Raw genomic sequence first — 26,010 nt, 5'->3', positions numbered from 1 at the left:
CTATCTTTCATTGCCGTTTGGTAAAGAATTTCAGCGACAGAAACAAATAAATTACCGAACCTAAATTAAAATACCTCCTCCAGTATTGTAATTGACAAGAACTAACACAATAACCTTTTCTCTCTCAATAGCGCGATGGAAAAGTGTGTGTGTTTGTTTTTTGAATTTCATGCAAAGCTTTACGAGGACTATCTGCGCTAGCTGTCTCTAATTTGGCAGTGTAAGACCAGAAGGAAGGCGGCTAGTCATCACTACTGACCACCAACTCTTGGGCTACTCTTTTACCAACGAATAATTTGATTGAGCGTCACATTATAATGCCCCCACGACTGAAAGGGGGAGCATGTTTGGTGTGATGGGGATTGAAACCCGCAACCCTCTTATTACGAGTCGAATGCCTTAACACCTGGCCATGTCGGGCCGTATTTGGGTTTGACATCCGATAAAATATATCTAGATCCATTAAATTTCAGAGTAAACACAGTTAAAAACCATCATACGTTCATTGCATATTTAAATACCATGAGTTTTAAAATAAAATTTGATGGTTTTGGATCTTAACCCACCTGGCCATGCCGGGCCTCGAAAAGTGTGAGCACACGTTTAAGTAAAATAGGCTTAAAGTTAAAACGGTATGGGATTTAAGGAGACAGGGATCAGGTTACATTTGTATAGGTTTACGCTCACTATGAAGTAAAAAGAATTGTAAAAACTATAGTTTTTAATTATAAAATCACACAAACAAGCAAATAACAAGCCAAAACCTTTACTGATAGCTTACACTTTTACATTGTAAAGGAAAACACAATATAGTGAAATTAATTAGACATCTACACAATTGTACTTCGTATCGAGTTCGAATCCCCGTCGCATCAAACATGCTCGTCCTTCAGTGAAAACTGTTAACAATGATTCAAATAGAATGATTTTATCTATTGCATAATGCTAGGTTGATTCTAACACACAGTTTATGCAAAGGTCCAGCATGGCCAAATGGGTTAAAATGTTCGACTCGAAATTTGAATGTCACGGTTTGAATCCCCGTCGCACGAAATATGCTTGCCCTTTCAGTCGTGGAGACGTTATAATGTTACGCTCAATCCCACTATTCGTTGATAAAAGAGTAGCCCAAGGGTTGGCGGTGGATGGTGATGACTAACTGCCTTCCCTCTGGTCTTACACTGCTAAATTAGGGATGGCTAGCGCAAATATCTTATAGCGTATAGCTTTGCGCGAAATTCAAAAACAAACCAAACGAAGTATTTCGTACATAATAAGTAATTTATTATTTCAAATATTTAAGAATATTTCGTATATAATAAATAGTTGATTTGGTTAAGTATGTAAGAATATTTGGAATATAGCAAGTTTTAATAAATGCTTAATTATTCGAGGATATTAAAATATCAAACACACTTCCTCAAAGTTGATGTGAAAGTTTTTATTAAGAATGTAAGTGATAATAAGGAATTTGTGATCATAAAGACAATAAGTCATTATTTGCAATCTTCCAAGTGATGAGCCTTAAGAATGTGGACTTAGGTGATGTTAAAGTCCGGCATGGCCAGGGTGATTAAGGCGTTCGACTCGTAGTCGGAGGGTCGCGAGTTCGAATCCCCGTCGCACCAAATATGCTCGCCATTTCAGCCGTGGGAGCGTTATAACGTGATGGTTAATCCCACTATTCGTTGGTAAAAGAGTAGCCCAAGAGTTGACGGTGAGTGGTGATGACAAGTTACCTTCCTTCTAGTCTTACACTGCTAAATTAGGGACGGCTAGCGCAGATAGGCCTCGTGTAGCTTTGCGCGAAATTCAAAAACAAAAAAAATGACTTATCATCCGTGATGACGAAAAAATCCACTTGTAGTAAAAAAGAAATATGTAAAAACGGCTGATATGGGTCGAGAAAGTACTACGTAGAGGAGCGAACAACGTTTCGACCTTCTTCGGTCATTGTCTTTTCATTATAACAATTCGACTGTTGACTGTAAATTGGTTGTTTGGAAGGTTGTGTTGTATTAGAGGTAAATCAACTTGTAATGCATTACAATATGTATCATGTTTGTTTTGTATTTTAAACAGCTAGAGTAGTAATAAACAACACCAGACATTTAGAATTAAATAATAAAATTGTAGCTCATATTGCAAACAAGAAATGAGTGTTCCCTTTATATAAATGTGAAAACGGCTGGTATGGATAGAGAAAACTCTATGTAGAGGAGCAAACAACGTTTTGACCTTCTTCGGTCATCGTCAGGTTCACAAAGAAAGAAAGAGGTAACTGACCGATAGCTGACCACATGTTTGAAGGGGGTTGTGTAATTGAGTTTAGGAATGTAGAGGGCGTGTTTAGATGTTTGGTTATATTTATTAATACAGTTATAAAAGTGTTCATTTGTATTGGTTTATTTTGGGCTTGAAAAAAAAATCTCAACTGATACCAGCCGTTTTAGCATATATAATTGACTAATCAATAATATTTTACCTTATTTGCACAATATACTTTTCACAAATATTTTCTCTCAAAAGGACGGATTTTTTTTGTAATAATATCTCTAAATATCATACAATAATTTAACAAACAATCTCACTGTTTAACTCTATACACATCTGGACTAGTTCAGTTTTGTGGAGTGAAGAAATTCCTTCGTTTATCTATAACTATGATTTTTATTCATTGCGTTATGTAAAATAGTAAGTACGTTTTGACAACGTATCTTGTTTTATACACGTTGGCAAACGCTTCACGCTTTATAGGTTTCACACACGTATTACGTGTGTTTAACAAAGATTGACAGTGTATACATAAGCAGACAGTATTACAATAAATGTGCACTCTTACCAGCTGTGTTGTGTGTGTTTTTCAAATGCGGTTGGTGTTACCAGACGGTCATGTTACTAACAGTCTATAAGTTTATGTTTTTACTAAGGATGATGCTGCCAGGGCGAATGGTGTTTCTATAGATCAATAGTCCGACAGGGTGATGTTTGTTTGTTTTGAATTTAGCGCAAAGCTGCACAAGGGCTATCTACGCTATCCTTTTCTAATTTAGCAGCGTGAGACTAGAGGAAAGGCAGCTAGTCATCACCACCCACCGCCAACCCTTGGGCTACTCTTTTATCAACGAATTGTGGGATTGAGCGTAACATGAATAACGCCCTCACAGATGAATGAGGAGCACGTTTGGTGTGACGGGGATTCGAACTCACGACCCTCAAATTACGAGTCGAGCGCCCTAATCACCTGGCCATGTCGGGCACAATAGGATGGTGAACTCTCTATCTAGGGTATTTCATGTGCCATCAACATTATAGTTCAGATTTAAGTATATGCCCTAAAAAAGGTGGCGGTGGGTGGTGATGACTCGCTGCATTCCCTCTAGTCTTACACTGTTAATTAGGGACGGCTGGCGCAGATAGCCCTCATGCAGCTTTGCACGAAATTGAAAACAAACAAACCAATCATCATAAGAAGGAATGAAATTGAAATTTTGTGCCAATAACTTTTATAGACTTGGTTCTTTAAAAGATTCAAAAGTAGATTTATTTACACTATTTGTAATAAACAGTAGATAAATTAACCCTTTTCTAATTTAAAGTTTCGTTGATAAATTTGATCTTTATTTTGAACTGTGAGTTGTAACTTATGATTTGTATAATATTTAATGGAAAGGATAATACGTGTTAAATTTGTCTCAAAATCTGTGAGGAGTATATGAAGAGGTAAATTTTCTGGGTCTGAAACAGCGAAATATAATAATTAATATTAATATAGTAATTAATAAACAATTACATATCTAACATCGATTAGAAACTTGTTAATATATAAAAGTAATAAAATTAGATTTTTAAAATTAAAGATCGAACAAGATTTCATGAATTGTGAGAATATTTTATTTAAAGGAGATTTACGTTTTAACACATATCTAAGTAATAATGGATGCGGACATCAGATGGTATGTCTTTTATAACTAACTCGTGTACAGAAATGTTTTTGTTGTACAGGACGATTAAAACAAGAACTGTAGACAATTGTTTATAAATTAGATTAATTTCTTGTGAAATACTCTACTCTTAAACTAATAAGTTTAACTGTTATAATGTAAATAACCTGGTTTTGAAACATGAAAATATACAAAAATAATTTTTCTGATTTATTAAGAAGTATTTAAACTTATCTACGCTTGACATTATCATGGTTTTAGTACAATACGTTCTTATACATTTCCTATGTCATTATATACCAATAATCTGTGTGTATATACGTGTACGTGCACGTGTGTGTGTTATAAAACATTCTAATTACATACCAATAATCTGTGTGTACGTGTGTACGTATTCACTTACAAAACATTTTAATTCCAGATATTTACCTTCAATACCACTGACCCTATATTGTACCAGTTTTAAGAAGAAATTGACTGTTAGACCACGTGGTCACCTCTGCTATTTTTTATATTTCCTGAGAATAAATATTTATAAACACTGTTTCATTTGGACCTTTTCGACAGTATTAATGTGAGTTAGAGACCTATGTTAGTTAATCATTGGAAAGTATTTAAAGTAAATTATTGGCTACGTTAGAATATAAACGCCATTCAAATAACAGACCAATTAATATAGTATGTGTGATAAAACTGACAAATGTAATGCAGTATGTGTAATAGTTGGCTCGTTAAAAGAAGGGTTTTACTTGTAACTTTTAAGAACATATATGCCAGATATACTCGATGTTTCAGTTACGTTTAATACGAGAGTTATGATTAAGATAGTTATATAACACAAATGCTAAATTTGGTTATTTTCTGGAATGATAGTTTATGCCAAACTTACATACATAACTGTTTATGAATCATACTCTGTGTGCTTCAATAGTTATAAATTAGTGATTGTTATATTATTGTACCACTTCAATAGAAATTTCTGAATTTTTCCATTTATTTTAATTTAATATTATTTCATCATAATATCTAGCATTGTGTGGAACTTTATAGACCTCTGTCAGGGTATAAATACGCGTCAAAATTAAGTTCAAGATTTGTCTTGACTTGGTGACTATGTGTTTAGCCATAAAGAGTATATAATAGTGATTCCTAAAATGAAATTATCACGGATTTTACTATAATAACAGAGCAGAAAGAATACTTCGTTTTTCAAATCATGTTCTATAGTAACTAAATACGTCTGTATAGAATTTGAGGAAAAAGTGACAATTATATAATGCTGTTCACACAACTCTGATAACCAACAGTGTAAGGTACATTTGTGTACGTATATATTTTACTTCTTTTAATGTATATTATTTTAAAATAACTGAAGTGTTTGCTGTTTGTCCATTGTCGCAGTTTATCACCAGCAAGTCACAGACACTCGCTGTTAAAAATCTGGTCCATAAATAAAACCTACAATACAATTAAATTTAGACTACAGTGTTGTTGACGTAATCGTATGTTGAGATACATTGAGGCATCCTACGATGAACCTATCATCCTATTGACCTATCCATTTACAGAAACACCTTCTACCCTAGCAGTGTTGTCCTTAGTAAGACCATCCACTTATAGAACTTTAGTAACATAATCCATCTAGTAGCACCAAATAAATTGTAAAACACACCAGGTAGCAACACCTGCTACAAAACAATAGTATTATTATCATCTAAAGAGCCTTGGTAGCACCACCCGCCTATGGAAACAGTGCCAGTATTCCTAAAATATATGTAACATCTAATTGAAAATTATAAAGTAACTACCAGCATGTGTAAAATAAACTATTTTCTCAAGAATTAATCGATTGTTTTACATAATGCGGTGAATGAAAATCATCGCTATATAAGTAGAGAAATGGCATAAGATTATATTTAATCTATAAAGTTAAGCTACTGAATATTATTTATCAAGTAAAACAGTAAGATTAAGCGTTAGATTATTGTATGATATCATCGCTATATAAGTAGAAAAATAGCATAAGATTATATTTAATCTATAAAGTTAAGCTAGTGAATATTATTTATCAAGTGAAACAGTAAGATTAAGCGTTAGATTATTGTATGATAGTTAGAGATGTTATCACAAAAACACTGTCATTTTGAGAGCAGATATTTGTAAAAAGTATATTATGCAAAATAGCTAAAACATTAGAAACTTAGTAACGTTATGGCTTATAGAAACATTGTCCATATTTGTAAAACTTATTTTAAAAACTTATTAAGTGAAATCACAATTGCGATAAAAATATCTTAGTACTAATAGTTGTAAGCATAACGTTACGCAAATTAGATAAAATAATAATTTAAAGAATTTGTCAGAATAAAATCGTTGAAATGATGATATATACATCGCCCTCTGGTAGTTCCCTCGCGAACTATCTGCGTGACCATCATACCAACACGCCACTTTGTGATGTCATGCGTTTATCAGATAGTTGCATTCTCTGACGTTCCCTGGGGTGTAATAGTTATCTGGCTTTCACGTGCCAGAATAATTTGCATTTTACGTAATGGTTATGCGCCCCTCAGGTGTAAATATTATGTACCTGCTACGTATCTCTGAGGTATCAAATTGTGATAATACTCTCTTTCCTGTTTAAAATATTAAGATTACGTATAGTAAAGTTTTCACATGGCAAGCTCGATATGTTATAATTTGAAAATGGCATATGTTCTGATCAGTCATTTGCAACAATGGTCAAAGTTTTTGAATTTAACGTTTAATCTTTTGATTCGCTGAATTTACTTATTACTTTATTTGTTTTTTTTCTTCAAATCTACCAGTTATTTATGGATATATTCGAACAAAAACAGCATCATGCAAGAGCCATTTTGTCCTTTTCCACTTCAAAAGACTCAATGGTTAGCGTGTCTGACTGTGGATCCGAGGTTCCGTGCTCGTGCTTCGTTACTGTCAAAAAGAAGGTCACGTTATTCAGGGCTTTGGATACGATATAAGTGTGATGCTAGCCACTGGAGTCAGCTCTACCATTATAAACTTGTACAATTGTAAAATATTATATATAGAAATTCTGATATACTTGATAAATAACTGAAGCATATTTTACTCGTATGCCAGTATTAAGAATTCGTAAGTCAATGAAAAAGGAAAAAAAAAAATCCTCTGAAATGTATTTTGCTCATACGAAAGTTATAAGGACGACCTTGTAAACGGCAATAAGTAATAAAGCACTCTAATCCGATTACGTGCGTGTGTATTGTGTGTTTTCCTATAGCAAAGCCACGTTGGGCTATTTGCTGAGGGGCCCGGCATGGCCAAGCGTGTTAAGGCGTGCGACTCGTAATCTGAGGGTCGCGGATTCGCATCCACATCGCCCCAAACATGCTCGCCCTTTCAGCCGTGGGGGCGTTATTATGTGACGGTCAATCCCACTATTCGTTGGTAAAAGAGTAGCCCAAGAGTTGGCGGTGGGTGGTGATGACTAGCTGCCTTCCCTCTAGTCTTACACAACTAAATTAGGGACGGCTAGCACAGATAGCCCTCGAGCAGCTTTGTTCGAAATTCAAAACAAAACAAACTATTTGCTGAGTCCACCTAGGGGAATCGAGCCCCTAATTTTAGCGTTGTAAGTCCGTAGACTTACCGCTGTACTAGCGGGGGGCTAATTCGATTACCTTCATAAGCTATGCTTTTCGTTTAAAGGATGAAATGGGAAGATTGGGAGGTGTGAAACAATAAATATTGTATAGCTATCAAATGACGAGTGGCCTCATTATTAGCTAAGCAGCTTATCTGACAACACAGAAGTTACATGTTGATGTTTTAATGGAAAGGCATCCAGAATGAGCGATTACTAATGTACGAAAATACAAAAATAGAGCAGAAAAGAAGAATGAGATAAACAGAATAATTAATAAAGATGGAGAGAAGAGATAAGAAAATTATAAAAAAAGCAAATATGTTTACTTTGAAAAGTTTGATGAAGTTTCATGAAGAATTTTTTTTTTTCTCCGAATTTTAAAATAATAGACTAAAGGATAGGCTGCTAGCATTTAGCACCTACAGCCAACTGTTGGACTACTAGTTTCTAACCTAATGGTGGATTTTACATTCATTCATATAACACACCCATAACCAATAAATTCGAAACACTTTTTATTTGTTTTGTTTTGCTGAAGCAGGACCTAAATCATGAATTCTTGGATTCACAGTTACAGCACGTAAATCACGGACTATGTCTAATCAAAAAAAAAAAATTAAAACTGCAATATGGTAGAACAAATATTAGTTAGAGATTCTTAATAAAGTTATAGAATATAATAACAATATGACCGAAGATAATACTTTGTTATATGGGTGTGTGATGCTCTCAGAAGTTATAATTAAAACATCTCTTCTTAACGTATAGTTTTGTTCACGCTCGTGGCTACTGCCAACCTTCCAGTGGTTGACGTGAAGGTATTGAAATATGACAGCTTCAGGTAGACGTACACAGGATCTTGGTGCAGACCCAATGATGTGGTGTGAAAGCCCCACTGACATGTTGTTCTATTCCATTCCATCCCGGCAGGGGATCAGAGACGTGTTGTCGCTCTTCGTTCATTTTCGTAATTATTCCTTTCTACTCCCTGGTTTCTCATGTGTGATATATCATTACAAAGTTCACACTTACAGCCGTATAAAGTTAATATGCACACACTCACAACCATTCACACATCAAGCACGTACAAAAAAAAAAAACGTTTGCAAATACTATGTTGTTAATGCATACAATAAGGCCCAGCATGGCCAAGTGAGTTAAGGCGTTCGAGGGTCGCGGATTCGAATCCCCGTCGCACTAAACATGCTCGCTCTTTCAGCCGTGTAGGTGTTATAATGTGACGGTCAATTCAACTGTTTCGTGGTAAAAAGAAGCCCAAGAGTTGGCGTTGGGTGGTGATGACTAGCTTCCTTCCCTCTTGTCTTACACTGCTAAATTGGGGACGGCTAGCGCAGATAGCCCTCGAGTGGCTTTGCGCGAAATTCAAAAACAAAACAAGCAAACAGTAATAATCGAGGGTACAAATGACTAAATAAATGTAAGACTTTCATAAACAGTTTTGTTTTGTAAAATAAATTTAGTAATAATCGATATGTTCGAAAAAAATCAATAATATAATATAAACATAATTTATTTATAGCAGTAGGAAACACCGATAAACGTTTCGGAATCTATCAGATCCCATTTTAGGCATCTAAAGCAAAATAAATGAATTACATTATTCACAGGTAAAGATCTAAAATGCATTCGAGAGAAATCGAACCCCTGACTGTAGTGTTGTAAATCCGTTGACTTACCGCTGTACCAGCGATGGAAAATTATATGGGTAACAAACAAAATGTATAATTTAAACGAATACTGCATGTTGTTCAGTTTTGACGAATGTTGTTTGATGTAGAGAGTTTGTTTGTTTGTTTTGAATTTCGCGTAAAACTAACGATTTTTTAAAATATTTCTTTCTATGGATCTATCAAAACCTATCATCGTGTTTTATACGGGTTGAGAACTACTTGCCATGTGTTAAACCCCTCCATTACCTAGTTTATTGATTTTGTGCTATCCACGTTGCTAGACGAGGGTCAAGTGACGTGTGTCTGATCTTGTGGCCTTATCGATGTAGTGAGAATCGCGCGTGTATTAAGTTATGGGAAGTTAGCATCATTAACGAATACAGCGTATAACAATGGACTGAATGGTTTTGAGTTTTGAAGGATACTTGTTTGTAATGGGAAAGATGTGACTTTCACATTAGAGTTATATAATTACTTAACGCATTGGAAATCCAACGAATCATTCGGATTGAAATATTGATTTTATAAATATATTTTAGGGTATTATACCAAATAAAATCGAATGCTTTTTTTTAAATATAAAAATACTCTCTGGGCACGTGATTTCAATCAGAGTCCTGGTATTGGTAGACAAACTTAGGTAGACAAACCACGTGACTGGCAGTTCGATGTCTTTTCCGCGATGCGGTCTGAATACTTGTTGATAGATTAGGTTTCAAGTTTCGAAACATAAATTATTGATATAAATTTTCCAGAACTTGCTTGTACAATAAACAAAATTAATTGAGCGGTAATTACAAGGATTACTTGGTTTTTTGGATAACACTCTGATTTTAGGGTTAAACAGAGGTGTGAAATCAACAGATAAGAGGATTGGTTTAGGAAAATGTTACGCCTTTCGTCATATGCGGAGTTTGTGATTTTAATGTGTTTTCAGTGGATTTTGCTTTCGTTATGAGTCTATTTATATTGCTTTTAATGGGTTTTTTTCTACGTTGGCTTTGTTAGTATTAATGTGATATAGGGTGGCCAGATGTTTAGGGCGCTCGAATCGTAAGATGTTTAGGGCACTCGAATCGTAAGATGAGGGTCGCGAGTTCGAATCTCCATAACACCAAATATGGCCACTCTTTTCGCCGAGGGGGCCGTTATAAAGTGACTGTCAATCCCACCATCATTGGCAAAAATAGTAATTCTATAGTTAACGGTGTGCTAGGCTTACACTTCTAACCTGGGGATGGCTTCGCAGATAGCTCTTGTTTAGCTTTGCGCGAAATTAAAATCAAACCAATTCTTAGCTGTGTTTGTTGATGCTACTTAATTGTTCATGTGTTTTTCCGTTGTCTGTATGTTTGTTTTTGAATTTCACGCAAAGCTACACGAGGACTATCTGTGCTAGCCGCCCGTAATTTAGCAGTGTAAGACTAGAGGGAAGGCAACCAGTTATCACCACCCACCGCCAACTCTTGAGCTACTCTTTTACCAACGAATAGTAGGATTGACCGTCACATTATAATGCCCTCACGGGTCAAAGAGCGATCATGTTTGGTGTGATGGGGATTTGAACCGCGACCCTTAGATTACGAGTGGAGTGCTTTAACCACCTGGCCATGTTGATATTGTAGTGTATATTTAAGGTTGGATGTTTGCTGATCGGTTTAAATTTTTACTAGAATAATTCTTGGTGCTCTTTACTCTTGTGTAGTGACTGATAAAGCCGTAACAATTTTGTTGTCCTTTTAGATATTCATTTATGCATTTCATCGTTGTTTTTGTTTATCATCTGTTGGATCACGCGCTCATATGAAAATTACTCGGAAAGAGTCTTGCTCTAGTATAAACTGGTAAAACCGAAAAATAATTTTATTATTATGCCTAATATCATATCCTTTATATTTGCAGGTTCGTCATGGACAGGTAATTTAGGCACTTGACTCGTAATCTAAGGGTAGCGGGTTTGAACCCCTATCATACCACACATGCTCGCCGTGGGGGCGTTATAAAGTTTGATCACTTTATTTGTGTCCCCCGCTAGTACAGCGGTATGTCTCCGGATTTACAACGCTAAAATCAGGGGTTCGATTCCCCTCGGTGGGCTGAGCAGATAGCCCGATGTGGCTTTGCTATAAGAAAAACACACACTCCAATATTCGCTGGTAGAAAAGTAGCCCGAGAGTTGTGATGACTACCTTCCCTCTACCCTTACACTGCTTATTATTAGTTGTTACTTCAATGAGATAAATTTTTAAGTAAAAATGAATTTTGGGCAGTTAAAATGTCAATCTTTAATACTTGGAATGTCATGTGCTGAAGATTAATCTAAAGCTAACTTGTTTATACAAGGCTCGAGCAGTCTGAGCAATTGCTTGTAAAATTGAACAAATACACGCTTTAATTATACATTATTTAAATAACATATTATAAATAGTAACCCAATATCTAAATTTTGTTATAGATGCTTTAATCCACGTGAGATTATTTGGTATTAATCAAAAAACTACATTGTAGGCTATCTGTTCTCTGCCCACATAGGTATCAAACCCTCTTTTCTAACTCTTTTTTGAGTCTACAGGCATTCCAATGTGCCACTGGAGGGCTGATACATGATGCACAAATTCAATCAACTTGGATTTTCCTTTACGAAGTAAAAATGGGCTAAAATCGATTTCACTTTCTGTTAAGGAAATACGAGTTAGTGTAGAAGCAAGAAAAGAATAAAACAGAGTGTAAAATAACTTCGAAGATCTAATGTTATACACTTTTCAAATAACTCAGAGGTTAAGAGTATTAGTTTAGTTTGTTGTTCTATTGAATACTTCTTCAGAAGAACCACAAGGGTCTCGTTTCAACAAAGTTAAATATATCACTAACTTCCTCCTCGACTGCTTCAAATAAATATATCTTTCTCAAACTGTTTCATTTGGCAGCAAAGATCACGTTTTCTGTTTTAAAGAAATTTTATGTCCAAACAGTTGGTACAGGAATATATTTTGAATTGAACTCTTCAAACATAAATATCCTGTTGAGAAATTTTTATTATATTAACAAATAAACGAAAAGCAAGGAAAGATCAACTTTACTGTTGAAGAATTGAAAGGTCTATGTTACCATTTTTGACCTTTAGAATTTTGAATTTTGTTATCATAAACAGGTTTTTCTTTCATATTTATATTTTAAACGACCCAGCATGGCTAGATGGTTAAGTTACTCGACTCGTAATCTGAGGTTTCGAATCCCCGTCACCCTAAACATGCTCGTCCTTTCAGCATGAGGGCGTTATAATGTGACGGTCAATCCCACTATTCGTTGGTAAAAGAGTAGCCCAAGAGTTAGCGGTGAGTGGTGATGACTAGCTAGCTGCCTTCCCTTTAGTCTTACACTGTAAAATTAGTAACGGCTAGCGCTCATAGCTTTCGAGTAGCTTTGCGCAAATTCAAACCAAACTATATTTTAAATACATAAATTTTACGTCATCTATTTTCACGAATAATTTGTGTTACTCAATTTTTTTTTTTTAAATAACAGATACCATCTACAACTTGAAAATGTAAAGAATTATTTCAAGAGCAACTGTTTTCCAGAAAACGTCATTACTATATTTGTAATTAAGGCTGGTTGTTGGTCGTTTGACGTTCATTTTCACAAAGTGTCTAAGCTATCTGCGCTAAACAGCCGGTAAAAAAAATTAAATTAAAGTTAAAACTATTAAAATACGAAAAAAAGGAATCATGTTAAAAGTAAACAATTTTTCGAATTAAAAATTTTAATAGAGTTTAAAAAGCCAATGACTCTTAAATATTTAAAAACACAGTCCAACGCCAAGGGTGAACCTATGATAAAAATATGTCTGAAATGGTGCTGTCGCTCACGGTCGTAACGACGGTACGACAATAAAAATGGGGGTTATTGTGACTTGAGTGCCACTCACCACACATTGATCCATCAGTCCCAGATAAAAGAAAACAATGAGTTAAAAAACTGTGACAAATGCGTAGTCTCGCCAGGATAACTTCCTCCTTGCTATACTTACGGAATGAAGAAGGTTAAAGAGCAACAGAAGGTTTCATCTAGAAAAGATTGTTATTAGGTTGCTTACTCCAAGTCGACTGCCACCTGGCGCTGAGTCTAGCCTTGAATACAGGACCGTAATCCCTGTATAAGAGAGGCACAGCCGCGATAGCACCAGGGCAAACGGAATTAGCTGCAGTGTCAATGAGCTTGTTCCCACGAATACCAAAAGAACTGGACAGAAATGGATGACAAAGAAAAATGGTCCAGTCAGTTTTGAATATCGACGAGAACAGAGTGTAAGAACTAAGTTGGAGCGATTCCAGGGCCAGTAGAGAGCTAGCAAATCAGTATAAATAGTAAAGTTCGTGTACTTCATAGCTTCTACGTGATACAGGACATGAGAAATGTTTTACAGTTCAGCAGTAAACACAGAGAGGAACCTGTGTGGAATTATGCAAATACCGAAGGAAGTTCATGAGACTCAGTGTACAAATGCAGAACTGGATAAGAGCAGAAAGTCCCTGTGCATAGTTGAAGCCTCGATGGTGAACGGGGTCCAACATCTTCAAAGCCGAGGTCTTGGCATAGCCACTGACCAGAGACCCAAAGTCCAGTTTTAGTTGAATGAGAGCACGATAAATCTGTAGTATAGAATATCAATCCCCTTTCAAAAAGGTGGAAGAGAGGGCACAGAGGATGTCCAGTGTCCTTGTACAAATGACGTGCAGCTGCTTGATGTGTGGAATAAAGGTCAGCTTATAGTCAAAGGTAAGCCCCAGAACCTTTGAATGAAGAACTACGGGAATCATAACTCCCCCAACATGGAGTTCTGGATTGGAATGAATACCACGTTGACAGCAAAATGCATGCAAATGGTTTTAGAGCAAGAAAAGGTAAAACTGTTTCCTGTGGTTTACTTCAGTAAACAAATGAGTATTTAACTGCCGCTCAATAAACCTCATGCTCGATAACTCACACAAGATGTAGAAGTCATCAAAATAGAGTCCATTTGCAATAGTAGGAAGGAGTTGTCCAGTGATGGCATTAATCTTTATACTGAAAAGTGTGACGCTCAAAACACAGCCCTAAGGCACTCCAAGTTCCTATAGGAAAGAACGTATACGTATCGAACCTCAATGACTTAAGATTGCTGATTCATTAAACAAATTTCATAAATGTATGCATTCTTATAACAAAGTCACATCGGTCTATCTGCTGAGTCCACAAAGGGGAATCGATCCCCTGATTTTAGCGTTGTAATTCCGTAGACTTATCCACTGTACAAGCGAAGGACAAAGTTGATGTAAATGGGCAAATGGCCAAGTAACCCATATGAATGGAGGTCTCGCAAAATGACGTACCTCCACGTCGTATCGTGAGCCTTCTAAAGGTCAAAGAATACTGACACAAGATGCTTTTGCTTGAGAAAGGTTTCTCTGATCGACATTTCAAGTCGAATCAGATGATCAACAGCAGAGTGCTGTCGTCCATATCTTGTTCTATATGCTTTGGAACTGGTGGTAGAAGAGATGTTAGATGCGAACTTAATCCAAGATTTCTTTGGCTTTGACGTCTTACCTGCCGAGCATGTGCACAAGCCCAGTGGAAAGCGATGTGGTTTGAAAATGTGAAATATCTACAAAAGGTATCCCAGGCCCGTTTATAAGCCTTTAGTGCCACAGGGCAGGTAGGATTCCACTAAGAACAGGGATGGTATGGAAAACATGTCGAGATTAAAGGAATAGATTAAAAAAAGCATTGAAAGAGGGCCCATTCGCCTGATCCAGCCTCCATAATGGCACGCAGGCTGGGTAATGTTGACCACAGCCAGACTCCCTCAGAATGATAGGAAAATGATCACCGCTCCCTCATATCACTGTCAAACCCTCAAGATAAATGAGATAAAAGTGAAAGGAAATAGATGATTAATACCAGTAAAAGATTGACAAGGTGCATGAACATAGGTATAAGTACCAGTATTAGTACCAGTATTAGTGTTAGCATACACTCTTTAGAACGAGATTTCCCATCAATATCAGCACCATCCCAGAGGGGATTTTGTCCATTAAAACCTTCCATAATTAAAAAGAGAGACGGAAACTATTCAATGAGAGCATCAAGGTCTGATTGATCATATGTCTCTCCAAGAAACAGGTAGAGAGAACAAACAATGATAATGTGATTCATGGAAATATGGGTGTGTCAATTGTCAAAAAAGGGGGTGCTGACTGACCAGTACTGACATCCCTCCATGTACTCGTCCATCATTCAATCTGTTATTTCTCTACAAGTAAAACTGCCGAAAGGTGACTTTATCAGCATGTTTTAGAAATTCTTCCTGTAAGACACACAGGACTGTAACAATCAGTCAGTGTTTTAATGTCACTGAAATCAAAATGAAAATATTGACAGTACCACTGTATCAATGTTTTTGACCACGTCGTTTCTCTTTATTAGAAGGCCTATCGACCTCCATGGATCCTGCCCTGGCTCAAGTGGGCAGGTATCTGTCAGTAGATGAAGATTCCAGTGACTGAAGGTGTGAACGAATAATCGTTCTGCATCTCGGGACTGAAGAAGAAGATGGACCCTAGGAAACGCCAGAAGCCGGAACCAAAGAAGTGGATACGAGAGCCACTAAAACAAATGGTGGGGATAGAGATAGGCGTTGACGTTGACTCGTTAACTCTCTCAACCAGGAAGGGCAAAAGATTCTCACGTGGCTTGAAAACGACTCTGTCAGAGACATGGAGAAATATATCTGCACTCCCACAGTTACAGTGGACTGGAGTGCAGCAGTGTACGTCTGAGATGGAGCTAAAGGCAGTAAGTTTCAAGCTTTGGGGTAAGAAATGTTGTGAATCGTTTTCAAACACTTTACCTCTTTTTTCCTACACCCACCTAGAGCAAGAACGAAAGTAAGGGGTTAGGGTTACCACATTTAACACAATAAGGGTCCTTTTTTAGTCCCTTGTAAATAAAGAAAAGGAAGACATTTACCGTAAAGATTTCTCTGAGAAAAAAATGTAATATCAGAAAATGGGCCCTGCATGGCCAAGTGTGTTAAGGCGTTCGACTAGTAATCCGAAGGTCACGGGTTCGAATTCCCTGTCGCACTAAACATGCTCGCCTTTTCAGCCGTGTGGGCGTTATAATGTGACGGTCAATCCCATTATTCGTTGGCAAAAAAGTAGCCCAAGAGTTGGCGGTAAGTGGTGATGACTATCTGCCTTCCCTCTAGTCTTACACTGCTAAATTAGGGACGGCTAGCGCAGATAACCCTCGTGTAGCTTTGGGCAAATTTCCAAAAAAACAAACAATCACAAAATGAGGTACAGGTGTTTAATAACAGGAGATAATACCAGAAGTTTTATTCTGGAAACTTTTTCCTTTATACGAACACAAAGAGGTAAAAATATTGGAAAGTTGTTCTAAGTTGTGCGACATAAATATAAATAAAACTTTAAAGCCATTATTATCAATTTTGAACTTTTATATTGCAAGTCAAAGGTTTTAAATTTACAAATACCTTGAACGAGTGCAAAGAATTCACGTGATCGGTCAAATAAAATATGTTCTTTTCATGAAACAAAGTGTTCTTTCTATCATTTTACTGGTACAGATCTCCTTCAGATGGTGCTTGTGAAATACATAAAGACGTTTTCCAACACATTCCAATTAACATTTTAAAGAAAGTAAGATGAAAAGAATATCTGAGAAAAAATTAAACATTGGTTAACAAATATAAACAACCATGCTGTTTTATAATGAAAGTGATTTAAATATAATTATATAATGTAATTTGTTGAATGGTTATTGTTTAGATGATAAAATATACTAATACCTTTCATTACGTTGTTAATTGCCATATCACGAATATTATTAAATATTATCCACCTGTTTATTTGTTTTAGATATTTCATTAAAGCTATGATATGTTGGTCATCGTTATGTTCGTGCTGTAAAAACAGTCAAAATCAGCTATCGTCAATTTTTAGGCTAAATGAATAGTGAGATTGACAGCCATTCCAATACAATACTCCAATGTATTTTTCTGAAAGAGAAATAAGACAATAATGGAACTTTTCCTCTGGTTTTTACTAAAATTACGAAAGATAATTTAATAAAGTTTTAAAACTAACTTTTCAAATATAAATGTCATTTTAATGAACTAAAGAAACGAAGTGTTTGAACTGTTGTTTTGAATATCCTTCATAAAGGCTGTGATACATTTCTGGAGCATCTACAGCAGCATTCTAGTGTACAAACGTCTCTTCAAGTGTAAAAAAAAATATTATTTTTAAGCCATGGGTTTTCTGTCAGAATAATATGTAATGTTATTGAACATATTTTCAGAATAAATTAAGTTAACAAAGTTAAATGGGAAATTTATTTTTTAAACAAAATTGCAAAAGACAGCGTCATAATTTGATTGAAAAATTCTTTTCATCTCAATCTGGTGTTCGAGCAATTGCAAATTTGTTTGTTTGTTTAGGAATTTTGCTCAAAGCTACACAAGAACTGTTTGTTTTTGAATTTCGCACAATGCTACTCGAGGGCTATCTGGACTAGCCGTCCCTAATTTAGCAGTGTAAGACTAGAGGGAAGACAGCTAGCCATCACCACCCACCGCCAACCCTTGGGCTACTCTTTTACCAACGAATAGTGGGATTGACCGTCACGTTATAACGCCCCTACGGCTGAACGGACGAGCATGTTTGGCGCGACGTGGATGCGAACCCGCAACCCTCAGATTACGAGTCGCACGCCTTAACACGCTTGGCCATGCCTGGCCTACTCAAGGGCTATCTGTGTTAGCCGTCCCTACTTTAGCAGTGTAAGACTAGAAAAAAGACAGATAGTCAACACCATCCACCCCAACTCTTGGACTACTTTTTTAGCAATGAATAGTGGGATTGACCGTCACATTATAACACCCCCATGGCTGAAAGTGGAGCGTGGATTCGAACCCGCGGTCCTTAGATTACGAGTGGAACACATTAACCCACCTGGCCATGCTAGGGCTAGCAATTTTCCCACTTAACTTACGGTATTTCAGTTGCCAACTTTCAACTTCTGTGACGCTGTATTTCTCTAATACAAGTAATATAATGTTCCTTCTTGTAAGTTTAGTTTCATTAATCTTTTAAGAACTTTACTTATAGAATTTAGTAAAACATTTTTTTTTTAAATAAGGTAAAGGCTCAAATGAAGCTTTGGTATATTTTAGTAATATCACTGCACAACAATTTTTTGAAATGTTTTGCTTCCTGAAAAGGTTTTGCTGATTGTGACAGGTTCCTAGTGGGTATGCACAAATATAGTTTTGGTTTTGCTTCATCACGTAGGAACTCTGAGAAATAGGCAGCTGTTTACTGGCAATAACGTATTTAATTGCGTATATGTTTCTAATACGCCATTAAGTTCAACATAATTAAAAGTGTTTTGCTCCTGATTTACGTTTGTATTTAATGTCCGGTGCATCACGTTGCAGTGTCCAACAGTAGTCAGCAAGCATTGACGGATTCCAGTTGCTCTGATATCGTATTTTCATTGTAGCAACGTCCTAGTGAAACTGAAGATTTCGATGAAATGGTACGTGATGGACAAATATGGATGTGATTTGCGTGATCAGTAGCCAAAAATCTATAAGGAACACCCAACAGTGTTCAAGAAGCAAAAACTTTGTTGTGCAGTGTATTCAATTGACTTTAACATATACAGAGGCTGAATACATTGTATTAAAACAATCTGAGAGCTTTACCACGTCGTTACATGCCTTTACGTCTGACAACCATCCAACTTTACCAAAAGCACTGCAAAATATTTCATTTTAAGACTAATGTTTCCAAAGCACATCTCTCCTTCCTGAATCTCCTCCCGAAAATACTTCATAAATTATTTTTCAGCTTCCTGAGGTATGTGATTATTGAACGAATACATATTATAGAATGTTTATTAAGATGTTCTTGTCAAGACATGGATAGCTTTTTATGCAAGACACTACATTTATCTCATCACGGTTAAGATTCAAATGTTTGTAGGTCACTCTCTGAATTATTCTGGCGTTTCTAAATTATTTATATCACTTATATTTTTAATTCAATTACGTACAACGAATATCATGTCTTATAAATCCTGTATGTTCTAATCAAACATAACTTATGATTATCTTTCGTCGAAAATGCCTGTTAAGTTGTTGTTTTGTATGAAGCATAAAGCTACACAATGGGCTATCTGTGCTCTGCCCACCACGGGTATCGAAACCCGGTTTTTAGCGTTGTAAGTCCGCAGACATACCGCTTAGCCACCGGGGAGCCTTGTTAAGTGTTCTAAAAGAAATCAATTTTTGGTAATATCACACTATGTCAAAACGCTAAACAACATCAAAGTGTAGTTCTGATACAATCTGTTCCACAGTAACTTTATATTGGTGAGCTGTTTGGAAGAAAGCATTTTGATAACAAAAACAAAGAGAAAGATCCCACACTAAAAAGGGAACTATACATCTTAAAATTTTGTGTAGCAGATAATTGAAATGTGAATGTAAGTCCTCAAAGAATGTATAACAATACCTTATTCTCAGTGTTAGTAGTTGAGTTCCTATGTCTAAAACATGTGTAAATTTGTAATCCAACGGTATTAGTGCTTTAATTTAAATCATAATAAGTACTTTTTGCTGGTAAAATGTTTTGTTTTCCACGTAAAACTGATTTGATAATATAAATTTATTTTTATCTATTTTCAGTTATTTTATAAATAACAATGTTATTTACATTGTTAATTTGTGTGTTGCGAAAGATCAGCAAATTTGTAGAAGATTTTCAAGTGCAATTATCAACAATATATATGTTTTACGAAGAACTAGTATATCTTTGATTAATGTTACTAACTGAACTTTCGGGGTTGTCACCCTAAAAGTTTATAAAACGACGCGCCAAGAGACAGTTTAATATTGTTATTTCAGCATACAGTTAGCACACTATAAAATTCGAAAGCCCTAACTGTGATAATTGCTTATTAATCAGAAAACTACAGATATTTGGCAAAGAACGTATATAGATTTTTAGCATTACAAACGGTTTATCTTCAGTTTATTAGCTTCAGACATAGGTATTTCTACGAGAACATTATATAACTTCGACGTGTGAATGAGCTAGTTAGCTTACCGTCGAGAGAGTGTAGCTGTGTATCAACATAAAATGAATCCACTCATCGTGAACCGTCGATAAACTATTCGGCTTCACAACAGATAGAAGACTCAGTATTGTTTGTAGGTTTGTAAAACGTTGTTATATAAATCATTATTTTGTAAAACCGTCATTATAAATTGTTGTGTTGTTTGCATATTAAATATATTTGTGTAAAGAAATAAAATTAGGTGTATCAATCATGTTAGCAAAAATGAAAAAGTTTGAACGTATTGACATTCAGTTAACGTCTAACTTAAAAATTAAAATTTCCGGCGATTTGATTGTGTGTGTTTTATTTGGAGTTAAATACAAAGCTACAAAAAAGGTTATCGAATTCCTGTTTCTAGTATTGTGAGTCCGCAGACCTACTGCTTTGCTACTGGGAGGCCCTCTATTTAAAGTGACAAAAATCGCTAGGAAAGAAAACTGCACATTGTGAACAACTACTTTAAAAAAAGATAAATGTTTGTATAGTATACAAATAAAATATTAATATAAATTCCAATAGCATCATTATAAAATACTGTAGATAGGCATAACTGTATTTCCTTCTCGATGAAAGCGCGTGTGTCTAGGTCGATGACTTTACTCATATTAAACCTTTTTAAATCCTTTGATCAGATGTATACGTGTATTATGATTCTTTATTAAAAGAATACAGATTATTTATGAAAAGGCCTGGCATGGCCAAGCGCGTAAGGCATGCGACTCGTAATCCGAGGGTCGCGGGTACGCGCCCGCGTCGCGCTAAACATGCTCGCCCTCCCAGCCGTGGGGGCGTATAATGTGACGGTTAATCCCACTATTCGTTGGTAAAAGAGTAGCCCAAGAGTTGGCGATGGGTGGTGATGACTAGCTGCCTTTCCTCTAGTCTTACACTGCTAAATTAGGGACGGCTAGCGCAGATAGCCCTCGAGTAGCTTTGTGCGAAATTCCAAAACAAAAAAAAATTCATGAAAAATATGTCTAAAAATTAGCTTTAAAATTCTGACTTTAATATTTGTTCTAAGCTAATAATATGCTAGTTGTTGTTTTGAATTAAGCACAAAGCTTCACAATGGGCTATCTGTGCTCTGCCCACCATGGGTATCGAAGCCACTGGAGGATAATATACTTGTTATCGTACGTGAAGATTCGGGGAAATATATACCAAACTTACGTTTTTTTTTATATAATTCTATTGTCTCAACAAATAATAATTTCATGTTATAAATAGATATAATAAGCACACAAAAAGATATACTGTATATTCCACATGCGTAATAATAAGATATTTCACCATCTATAAATTCTAAGCTGCTGTAACTAGTGCACATGAAATACGTATAATTTAATTGAAGTAGAAATTATCCTACGACCTTTTCTGATACAAGTGTTAGAATTGTTAGAATTACGCTCTGTCATGACTGTGAATGCTTTTGTGATATATGTGATATAACGTATATAAAAAGGGTCATTTTTCATGTGAACAAAACAATCTGATAACCTTTTTAGGATGTACCTTGAAAACAAGAGCTTAGAGGTTATATTCTCTAAACATACTGTCCACTACTTAAGAAAACTATAATTAAATAGCAAAAATAATGTCAAAATTAGTATGTCTGTCAGCAAAAAATAGCTTCTAATATACAGGTGCAAGTCCTGCTACACACTGCACACTTATAACATGGTATGGGTAAGATTTCATAGTAAATATTTCTTAATTTGTTCTCTCTGAAACAACAATACCGTTATCCGAATCTTCTCTTATAATATCTTCCGTTCTCACTGAGTATTTATGTGTTTTGAAGACGGTTGGTATGGGTATTAAAACTTTAATTAAAATAAAGTTCAAAATAGCATTTCAATCTTCTCAGATCACTTTCAGATTAACAACGAATTAAGAATTGTCTTATTACATATTTAAAGTTTAATGTGTTTCTTACCACTCGCACATCTCGTTAAAAATAGAACGTTAGTTTTTGGAGCTACTGGATAAACGCAGGCCCGGCACGGCCATGTGGTTAAGGCGCTCAACTCGTAATCCGTGGCATGGGAAGAGAGAACCACTTTTATTCTGTGCTAGGTACGACGTAGAACGACTGATTCCTGATGGGATTATTACTGATAACACTTCGAATTCATCACAGGGGTCCAGTATATGACTTGTTAACAAGGTTTGTTTTTTTTAAGTTCGCGCAAAGCTACACGAAGGCTATCTGCGCTAGCCATCCCTTATTTAGCAGTGTAAGACTAGAGGAAAGGCAGCTAGTCATCACCACCCACCGCCAACTCTTGGGCTACTCTTTACCAACGTATATTGGTATTGATCGTCACATCATAACGCCCCCACAGTTGAGAAGGGGAGCATGTTTGGCGTCACGGGGATTCGAATCCGTGACACTCAGATTACAAGTCGAGTGCCTTAACCACCTGGCCAGACCGGGCCGGAATTATTTACACATGAGATATATGTTTTATGAAATATGACTTTCTACTCGAAACTATAATTTTGGAAGTAGAATAGTCCGATTATCTTTGAATATTTTATATTTTACATTAGATAAAACTCAAATCCTTTCCTTTTGATTTCAGAATCTTTACACGATAATCAACTCATTTGTTTAATCATTTAAAGTTCATTAGAATTCAACTCCAGTTACGTGAAGGTTTTTTGATGTCGATAGGTTTATGCTTGCATAATGTTACCTGAGGAATCTTTACTTTTCAAAATTCTTTCTGTATATGGCAGTCCTCGTTAGAGTCCTGAAAATTTTAAGGACTGTGCTATAACACACGTTTGCGTATGGGTCGAACTAGTATTAAAACTATACTTGCTTTAAATATGTAGGAGAGTAAGGTGGACTAAAAACTACAACACGTGAAATGGTATCATGTAGTTTTTACCAGATGATTAGAAATCCTCATCAACAAGTTTGACTAGTTCTGGTATTACAACAACTAAATTGTTAGTACTAGACTGCAAAGCATAGTTGGAAACATTGTTGATTTTAAAATACCATCAAATGTGAAAACATACATTAAAAACGTTCTAATTAAGGTTATTTAAGTCACAATTATTACTATTAATTTAGGTATATTTCTAACGTTGATATCCTGTCATTAGATATTCAGACACGCAATTTATTATTAATTAACTTCAACTTTGAAATTGTCCTGATTAAAAAAAATAACTCTTTTAGGACTACATGTCAAAACATTTTCTTTGGAACTGAAGCATTGGTTCTGTATGACATAATGTGTATCAAGAGGATAAGAGTTATTGCAAAGGGAATGACTTGGTTTCACTTTAAAGATAAGACTTTAGGGTTACAATTGCACCATTTTAAGCAGCATGCTTAGAAGACCATACTCCCTAATCACACTTCCTGTAAGTGAAGCGCATATTAATTTCGTAAACAGAAAGGTTTATCCGTTAACAACATTTCGTTCACGAAATGTGAAATGGTACTGATAAGACAGAATTCCTTTGATTAAACATAGTTTGAAACCAACTAATTAATAAAATACCAATAACATATTATGGAAAGCTTACCTATAAATGTCAGGTTCTATTGATAATTATTTACGTAATTAATGTAACATTTTTCGACTGAAACATTACGTAATTTTATAACGCCCCCATGGCTGAAGGGGTGAACATATTTGGTGGGACGGAGATTCGAACCCGCGACCTTCGGATCACAAGTCGAGTGCCTTAACCTGAATTGAATTGAGAAATCAAATACAATAATATTGCTCTTTTAGTTTTCGCAGATTCGAATCCTCGTGAACCAAACATGCTAGCCCTTTCAGCCATGGGGACGTTATACTGTGACAGTCAATCCCACTATTCGTTGGTAAAAGAGTAGCCCAAGAGTTGGCGGTGGGTGGTGATGACTAGCTGCCTTCCCTCTAGTCTTACACTGCTAAATTAGGGACGGCTAGTGCAGATAGTCCTCGTGTAGCTTTGTGCGAAATTCAGAAAACAAAGAAACAAGATCTATTCTTATTTATTTCCATCTAGTGTCTCAAAAGAATAAAGTATTTTTCAGCTTGTCCGAGAAAATACACAGAAACACTCCTCTTATTTTTTTCCGATTGAGCCCTCCATTGTTTGTTTATTCGTAATTGAGCGCAAAGCTACACAATAGACTGTTTGTGCTCTGTCCAACACGGATGTCAAAGCTTAATTTCTAACGTTGTAAGTCCGCAAACATATTCCAGATATAAGTTCATTTATATTATAAAGATACATTTGTTTCATAAAAACGTGTTACAAAAGCAGGTAGACGACTAATTTTGATATTCATATTCTTACATTTTTGATATTTATATTTTTGTTTGTTTGTTTTTGAATTTCGCACAAAGCTACTCGAGGGCTGTCTGTGCTAGCCGTTCCTAATTTAGCAGTGTAAGATTAGAGGGAAGGTAGCTAGTTATTGCCACTCACCGCTGACACTCTACTCACCCACCGCTGGCTACTTTTTTACCACCGAATAGGGGGATTGACCCTCACCTTATATCGCCCCCACGTCTAAAAGGGTCAACCATATTTGGCGCGACGGGGATGCGAACCCACGACCCTCAGATTACGAGTCGCACGCCTTAACACGCTTGGCCATGCCGGGCCTATTTTTATCTTTCTATTATATTATATTTTTGATATTTATGCTCTTAAACATTACAGTTCCCCGCTAGTACAGCGGTATATCTACGGATTTACAACTTACAGGGGTTCGATTCCCCTGGATGTTCTCAGCAGATAGCCCCATGTGGCTTTGCTATAAGGACACACTCACACACACTTAAACATTACAAATGGTCATAACAAAATTCACTTCAAAATGTAAGTCTAACACAGCTACCAGATGACATTTAATCGTAATTAATGTTCGTGTTTTATGTTTTTAAGAGTTCAAATTCTGTAGTTTTGTAACAAAGTACTCAAGAAAGTACTTATTTAAACACTGGAGTCTAATAGCAGCGTTTCAAATTACTTACTGAGTTTGCATGTACAGAATTATAATGTTCTACATGGAACTTTAGGTACTATTTTCTTCTACAACAGTTTATATTTCTAAGTTCACGCTCAAGATAATTCGTGGCATGTTTATGAATTACATTTAATGTACAGTAAAGTTCACAATTAAATGGTGAGTTTTATATTCAGTTCTCCTTGTTATCTAATGTAATTAAAACTAACATTAACAAGTAGAAAGGTTCCCTTTCTAAATTAGAGTTAACAAGGGTTAGTAATATATTTTGTGTTTCTGGTTGTATTATACCGCTATTATAAGCAGTGCGTAATAATACTGAACGTACAGTGTCTTATCTTTTCAATAATATTAGAATTTTTACTACGAGTTTTCCAAAGTAATTTTTTTTTCACTTACTAATACTAGAGACAGGTAGTCATAAGGATTGATTTTAGTGTTTTACAGTTTTATATTTTAGAGACAGGTAGTCATAAGGATTGATTTTAGTGTTTTACAGTTTTATATTTTAGAGACAGGTAGTCATAAGGATTGATTTTAGTGTTTTAC

This window comes from Tachypleus tridentatus, chromosome 4 (assembly GCF_004210375.1).
Source record: "Tachypleus tridentatus isolate NWPU-2018 chromosome 4, ASM421037v1, whole genome shotgun sequence".
In the NCBI taxonomy this organism is placed as follows: Eukaryota; Metazoa; Arthropoda; class Merostomata; order Xiphosura; family Limulidae; genus Tachypleus; species Tachypleus tridentatus.
Note: the sequence above shows the minus strand (reverse complement) of the source record.